Raw genomic sequence first — 8,645 nt, 5'->3', positions numbered from 1 at the left:
CTTTGTGCGTACCCTCCGATCCATTAGGGACTACTTCTCGTTTCTTTGTTTATCGTAGTCTTAACGCTAGTTCCTTGTTTAGGTGTGCTTCTGCTGCGAATGCAGTCTGTCAGCGCATCAACATTTTTAACAAGGAGAATATTTTTCTTGGGCATTTTATTTAGCCAATTTCCTTTTCTTTTCTTTTTTCTTTTACTAAAGTTTCATTTTGTATGTATTATTTATATTTAACTGTTTTTAATTTAATTATTATATACCTAGGCATATTATTCAGCTCATTTGCTTGTTGATTATTTTGTAACAAATTAATGAATTGATATATTATCATTATTATATTGTACATCTATATATTTAATTTATTGTTTGTTTGTTTTTGTATTGTTATATTTATGTTTATTGTTAGTGCTTGGCTGTTATTGGCCTCTTTTGGATGTTGCCAAGCACTCTAATAAATGAAATTAATTGAATTATTATTATTATTATTATTATTACATTACTCCTACTTTGCACACTTTCGTAAATTAGTTAAGGCTACCATCAGGTCTGATAGGCGGCGGTGGTTAAAGTCTGTTGATGACAGTCTTAAAACTCACCCTCAGCATTTTTGGAAACACGTTTCAAATTTCAAAAGAAAAGATAACTCCTTCATTCAGCTAAAAATTGGTGATCAGTTTGTCAGTGACCCGAAACACATTGCTGATGAATTTGCTACGCATTTTGAATCAAATTTTAACACTTCTTGCCAGTCCGTCACTCCTACCGATACTTTTACTTCTGATTTTTTGCCCGCCGCTCCTATCTCTCCTGCTGAAGTTAGCAAGGCGATCAAGCGCCTCAGACCCTCAAAGTGTGTGGGGTTAGATGGAATTCCTTCGTTAGTAATTAAGGGTTCTGATATTTTCACTCCCTTATTAACCTATATTTTTAATTTAAGTGTAACTAGTGCCACCTTTCCGTCCCTGTGGAAAGAAACAGCTGTTGTTCCTGTGTTTAAAAAAGGCAACAGTTCCAGTGTTAGTAATTATAGACCCATCTCTATTCTTAATAACTTTTCAAAAATATTTGAATTTATTGTGTATGATCATTTGCAAAAAAATTTTAAGTACAGATTAAATCCCTCAAAGCATGGTTTTCGTAAATTTAATTGCACAGCAACAAATTTGGTTACTTACCTTAATTCCGTTTTACCTTCAGTTAGTACTCAAGGACAAACAGATTCGGTATACTTTGATCTTACTAAAGCATTTGACTTAGTCCCTCATAGTATTCTTCTTGGGAAACTTAGAAACTTTGGACTATCACCCAGTTATGTTGATTGGTTCCATAGTTATCTTTCTGACAGACAATCCTTTGTTCGTGTATCTGGAACTCTTTCGTATCCTTATCGTGTTAAGTGTGGAGTGCCTCAGGGTTCCACCCTAGGCCCCTTACTTTTTAATATATTCATTAATGACATCTGCGACTCCATACATAATTCACAGTGCCTTTTATTTGCTGATGACTTAAAGATGTATCGGAGTATCAGCGATGTTGATGACTGCAAACTGTTGCAGGACGACATCCATTCAGTGCAAAATTGGTGTCTTGTGAATGGGATGCAACTTAATTTAAGTAAAACGACTGTTATATCATTCACCCGGAAGACAAACAGTATTTATTTTAATTACAAATTGTGTAAGAACCTGGTGGCACGCTCCCATTGTGTTAAAGATCTCGGTGTTCTACTGGACTGTAAGCTCTATTTTCACCAGCATATCAACTATATATTCTCACAGAGCTTGAAAATGCTAGGTTTGATTCGGTACATTACTTCTTCCTTCTCCACTGTTGATAGCCTTTTGGTCTTGTACAGTACCTTAGTCCGTTCCAAAATTGAGTATGCTTCTGTTGTTTGGAACTCTATTACTAATACTGATTCCTTTAAATTGGAAAGGATTCAAAGGAAATTTGTAGCTCTATGTTACGCTAGATTCTTTAATGGCGTTTGTGCCTATAATTATGATGAAATATTAGTTAGATTAAATTTCTTATCGTTACATTTAAGGAGGAGGCTTTTGGATGCTCTATTCCTCGTGAATATTTTTAAAGGCAAAATTAGTTGCTCATCTGTTGTTGATACAGTTAGTCTCTGCATACCTACTAGGTCTATCAGAGACTATTCTACCTTTGTAAGACTTGAGGTTCTCACAGCGGTGAGTATGAAGATATCCATCTTCTGGGTTATTGCGCTGTGTAGTCTGGTCGATGTTAACCAACGTTTCAGAGGTCGTATGATGGAGGCAGTATGACCTCTGAAACGTTGGTTAACATCGACCAGACTACACAGCGCAATAACCCAGAAGAAGGATATCTTCTTATTCTACCTTTACTGTACAACGTAATTTCAAGGCCAGTCTCTCTGCCAGATGTGTTTCTGCTGCCAATGCAGTCTGTAGGAGCATCGACATCTTTAACAAAGAGTGCATTTTGCTTGCTGAGGTCAGTCAGCTTTTTGAACAATAATCATGGTTTTTTATTGTTTACTTAGTATGACATTTTATTGTGTATGTTTTTTGTTCAATATTAAACTGTTTCTAGTATAATTATTATTTTATTTATCCATAACATTTAGTTATGACTTATTTTGCAATAAATCAATATTGTACAGTTATGTTTTCAGTTCTTTGTTTGTTTGCTTTTGTATTGTAATGTCTGTATTGTTGTTAGTGCTTGGCTGTTGTCAAGCACTTTAATAAATGAATTGAATTGAATTAAACTAAATATGTATAATAAATAGCAGGTAATTGTAAAGGTTGTTGGAGTGTTCAACTTTCGTGTTATAATACTACACGGTGTGAGGGATTTTAAGATCACGAAGGTAAGTTGGTATTAGTCAGACTGAATGGCTGTTGTTTGTAAATAGCATTATGTTAATAGGATCAGAAAAATAAAAGTCCGGTTTGATTGGTCCCGCGAGGGGACAGTGGGCAGTAATTGAAGCTCGCCTCCGTGCTATGAATACGTATCGAAACACACAAATCTACGCTTGGACCTAACTTCTGTTCTATTTGTATAAGAGCCAGGTGACGGTTGCTGGTCTACCATGTTCGTGTACTTCTGTCGTGGCCTACTATGAATATGTACTTGAATGCAACGCAGCACAGTTGTTATAACCTCGATATGATCATGTTTGGGATATCACTGCACTAAATCGTATATTTTTAATTAAAAATGATAAGTAATATTTTGTTTGTTAAACATTACTTGAATTTAATTTATATGTTGCTTAGTTGAAACGGCAGTGAAATGAGACAGCCCACTCATCCATGTATTTCCTGTGTAAGAGGACAAGGCATCAAAATTGATTTTGCGTCTTAACGCTTCAGCGGATTCCATAATTAAAAAACGGTTAGTAAAGATTTTTTTATATGCTGCTTTGTTTCAGTTTTAGATATAAGTGTTCTAAAATAATGCGTTAAATTTTGTCTTAATTCTTGTGATCTTTATCACAGCTGTCACTTGGTTCCGCTTTATACCAGGAGCGCGAGACAGAATATTTAAATCTGTCTTGCGCCAGCAGGAATTTCCAGAAGCCGTAGTATGAATTTGAAAGTAAAAAATATAGTTTAATGAAAATATCATAAATATGTAGTTTTCGCAGTTTATAATGTTAATATTTATAATATTATTATATTAAAATTGATCTTGGGAATCGGATGTTGGAATGTGAACCGAATTCAGATTCCACAAGCTCTTGTCGAATCCAGCGTTTTGATTTAAGCGGCGTTGAACCTTCATCGTGTATTACCATATGGCTACTCGTTCGGTCTGTTGGTTTGTAAATAATCTGTGTCCTTTTTAAAAATATTTTGTGTCATCTTAGAAAAAGCACTACGAAGAAAGAATTAACACTAAAAACTATTTAATAATAACACTCATTTTGACTTTTATATTAAACCTTCGTCGGTTATATTTACTGACAAACGGAAAGGAAGACGAAAAAACATATGCTCGTTTATTCCAATAAAGAAACTATTATTTTCTATAAATAGCAAATCATTTATTGTATCTCCTGTGCTACGTAGTTCATTCGAGGACAAGACAGTAGGAAAAAGACTTATTTTCTTTCAAATATATAAAAGTTACAATTACCGGTTTGAGTTAAACAGTTTCTGTGATTGCTATCAGATAGTGTCTGAAGCAGTTTACAAATAGTCCCTAAAAACACCTCGCACTGATAGACTACATTTTTGGCAAGATAATCAGTTTGAACAAATCACTGCTTCATGCATTTGTATCTGGCTTATTTTCGAGAATGTAATAAAGATTCATCCTATGCGTCCTTTCGTTTGGTACTTATACATGAGGGAAATGTACTCTTTATAGTTACCCAATTTTCATCTAGTGTGTCACTTATTATGTGTAATTGTATTAAGACTTTTTCTCAAAAACTTGGCCGAAAATTAATGACTGTGTCTCTGCGTGCTTGTCCCTTGTAATGATATTTTAAGTAGTATAATGAGTTTGTGGGCCGTGGTATGAACGAAATGACACGTGTAGTAAATATGGTGTCATCATTCTTGAAATTCTCGTTCCAGAAACTCAGCCGAGCTAACGGTTAAGCTAGGTTAAATTTAACACTGGGAGAGACAGAATTTGCAAGTCCCATATAGCGTCTTCTTTTGAGGTCTTCAGATCAAAATGTTGTATAAATTTATTATCTCTCTCTTGCTTCTTACATAAACTAGATTACTTTATCATCACTGATTTACTTACCCTAAAATATGAGGTCAAGAATACAAATTACGAATATGAAATTTGTGAATTTCTGTTCCTTTCATCGCAGCTTGTGGAACTTCCAAAAGTATTTTAAATTACACCTAAAACTTTGCCGTTACTTTACAGTCTAGGAGTGAGTCGATCTATTCCGAAAACTTATTGCTCTTAAGGATGAAAGGATTGGAATCGAGCGAATTATTTTGGATTCCGTGAAGAACAAGAAAATTGATACTTGAGTTAGGAACAATTTAAATTTATTATATTATCAAGCAGTAAAAGCATTTTTCGAGAATTTGGTTTTGAAAAATTAGACGTAATTCCAATAAACTTTTTCTGGCGTAATCACGGAACTGAATTTCACTACACTATACATTGAACGCTGGTAGAGATCTAGGAATATTCATGTCCATGTAGTTTAAACACTGTGGAATTAACTGAAAGTCCATACCTAAACGTACACCGCTGCCTCCATACGCCATTGTCTCCTTCTTTTCTTCTATCCTTTGTAACATTGTGCGTTTAGTGTTTCTAAACCCCCACATGTCCTTCAGCTATGGAAATTATTTAGTGGTCCGAAGGAGCGAAATTCCTGCCTCGATCTGCGGTGTGGACGGCGACTCATTTTAGCTCACGAATTCCCGATGTAACTTTTGCGTCAACAGCAGTGCGATCGGTAGGAATCTACTTGCGAGTCAGTATGAGGTCCTTGAATGTGTGCGAGAAAACCGACTTCTGTAAATTGTGAAACTGATGCAGTATTTCGGAGAACTGAGGATAGAAAGATTGTGGCAGCCAGTAATATTTCAAGTATTTTAGTATTTTAAAGAAGATTAACAACTAAATGTACGTAACTTATCTTTATTAGTCATACGCTGTTTCATAAAATGGCTCGATCGTCTTCATAAAACAATTGTGAATTTTTCTTTTCCGGAAATACGGCAGCGCTTCAAATAATCTGAGAAAGCCTCTCTGTTTCTTGGCATATATATATATATATATATATATATATATATATATATATATATATATATATATAGCAGTGTTAAGTTTATCCACCGCTGCGTTGTCATCTTTCAGCTCGTTTTGAAGAAACAACTCTTGTTAGTTGTGACAAATCGAAACAGCAGAAATAAATATTTGTGCCTTATCTTGCTTGTCCACAGCCTCAATGTAAGTTGAACTCAATTTTGAACAATTTATTGTATTAAACCTCATTTGAGAGACTGGGATGTAGTTTCAGTCGTCAGAGTTGCTTATCGCCACGTCCAAACAGAGATCAGTCTCCTAGTACTAAATTTTAAAGTTAAAATATAAATGTTTATTACACATTATAAACACGTGGTACAAGAAGGAACGTATTAACTTCATATGCCGTAACACGCGTGAGTTCTTGCATCCAAATAAGTTATGTTCGTTAATGTAGAACCAGTGACTCACAATTCTGGTTTCGTTTATGCATTTATCATTGTTACTGTGAAATGCACAGAACATTTCAATGTATAGTTATTCATTTGTTACGAGCGCTGGGGAGTAGGCAGCGCGTTGTCCACGCACTGAAGCCTTGATACATTTCTGCCGCATTAAGCGTAATTACACTGTATTTACAGAAATTGTACCACAGAATTGACGGTACGTCTCACAACGCATCATCGGCATCAGTGGCGTTACACATGAGATGGTTATTTTGTTGTGCAAGTTTCAATACATTTGCTGCGATGGTTGTGAATAGTAAGTCGGATGAGATGCGGAAGGAAATGATCGTGGCCTATTTGAAGGTATTGTCTGGGCAATTATCTGAGGAAAACCACGAAAATTGTTGTCAGTGCAGATATTTTTTTGCGAAACTCGAATAGGATAAATTTCTAATATGAGATTCGTGTTACCGCATGAGGTAACCCGCTTACATAACAGAAACTCCTCACGTAGTCGATCTTGTCATAGCTTTTCTTTTCCCTGTTCAATTCACTCCGTGACCAGAATTTTGTTCTGAACCAGACCTTTATAAGGGGATGATACTTAAAATTCGCGCAGGAAATGTTCCACGCGCAACGTCACCTGAACCCAGGAATACAGAAAGTGGGAAATTAACGTTATGTATCGGCGAGAACCACAAGTCTCTTGAAATTATGTCACTTAGGAGGTAAGGAAATGGGAAATTGAAATTAAGGTGACTCTCAGGGAAAAAGGTTATGTGGGTGTTAGGTGGATGGAACTGGCTCAGGATTTTTCTTATTAACTGCGTTGAACATTTATGTTCTGCTATCACAAAGACCTTACGAGGTGCGATCGGAAAGTTTCCAGTCTGCGCCTATAAAAACCTGTACACTTATCTCAGGTATTAAATTTATCCATCACCCTCGAAGTAGTTCCCCTGGGAGTGAACACAACGATCCCAGCGCCGCTGCCAAGCCTGGAAGCATCCCTGGAAATCTTTCTTTGTCAGCCTGTCAAGCACCATCTGCGATTCTGCCTGAATCTCTTCTATCGTCTCAAATCTCCTTCCCTTTAGCTGAATTTTCATCTTTGGGAAGAGGAAGAAGTCACACGGAGCTTAGAAAGGAAGTTGGGGTCGGTTCTTGCAAGATCTTTGAGCTCCTGACAAACGAGAAGTCGATTCTGCTTCTGGTCCTCAGACAGGATGCGTCGCATGTGGAGTTCTTCCCTTAGAATCAGCTGACAGGTCCCATAGCCTATCCCAACAATGTCGCACACGACGTCGATCTTCGTGAATGGCCTGCCGAATCTTCGTAACATTTTCGGGCGTTGTGCTCGAAGATGGTCGTCCAGAACGCTCGTCATTATCGACAGAGGTTCGGCCATTTTTAAAACGTGAATGCCACACAAAAGTTTGCGGACTCCCCAAATGCTTGCTTTAGCATTTCATAGGTTTCCGTAGCCGTTTTGGCGAGTCTTTGGCAAAATTTGATGCACACGCCATTCCGAAATCGCAGGAGGGTAGGTGTAATGCACTACCAAAACGCCCGTAACTAAGAAACAAATGCTAATTCGATGATGCCGGCTGACACACTGATTCACTAAGAGTGTAGGCCGCACCCCCTAGCGGCAGAAGCTCGTACTACATCCGGTTCGCCCTCTATTGACACAGTCTTGAAACTTTCCGATCGCACCTCGTACTTTGTTATTTAGACAGTTAATTAGTTACCGTGGTTTGAAGTGGGACTAAGATTTTTTCATCCTGAGACATGAGACATCTCCATCTGGTAGATGTGTCAAAGGTCGCAACTTGACCTCGATCCCGAACCCCACCGCTGTAGCAATGAGCGTTCCAGCCTCTTTGGCTCGGAGATCAATCCCCGTCTGCTGCATGTGTGATACAAAGATGGATCACTGACACGTGACTGTGACAGCCGCGTCTGTGTTAGTTGGGCGCTTTAAATTGGGGATGACGTCAGCCACTAATTTAAAATTGCATTACAATTCCTTGTTACATCCAACCCTACACCGCAGAAATCATAAAGGGCTGCGGTGGGATACGCGAGAGTACATGCCTAAAAAGCATCTGGGCCAGTGCATTTATTGACCAAATTGATTCCTCGGTGAGGTTTCATGTCCTCATGGCTGAGCGCGTGAAGATGACTTGTCTTCTAAGATGTCGCCCCGTGTAGTCTGGTAGAAGTTTTCCAACGTTTCACAGATCCTTGTTGCCTCCATCATGGCTGTGTTCACGAGTCGACAGGATAGTCTTGCGTGCTACTCTTTGCTTCTTTGTCTATATAAGGTAAATGAGTCCATTAGTGAACTCTCGTGTAGATAGGTAAACTTAGGTTATTTAATAACAAATTTATGCCAATATTTCCCATGGTTTTACTTTGAAGAAATAACAGAATATTTACCTCATAACAGACAGATACCGAAACGTCTCTCCT

The sequence above is a fragment of the Zootermopsis nevadensis genome, unplaced genomic scaffold (assembly GCF_977971745.1).
Source record: "Zootermopsis nevadensis isolate Lab colony 2312 unplaced genomic scaffold, Znev_1.0 Znev_ptg000031l, whole genome shotgun sequence".
Taxonomy (NCBI): Eukaryota; Metazoa; Arthropoda; class Insecta; order Blattodea; family Termopsidae; genus Zootermopsis; species Zootermopsis nevadensis.
The sequence above is the reverse complement of the archived record's forward strand: the minus strand, read 5'-3'. Positions refer to the sequence as shown.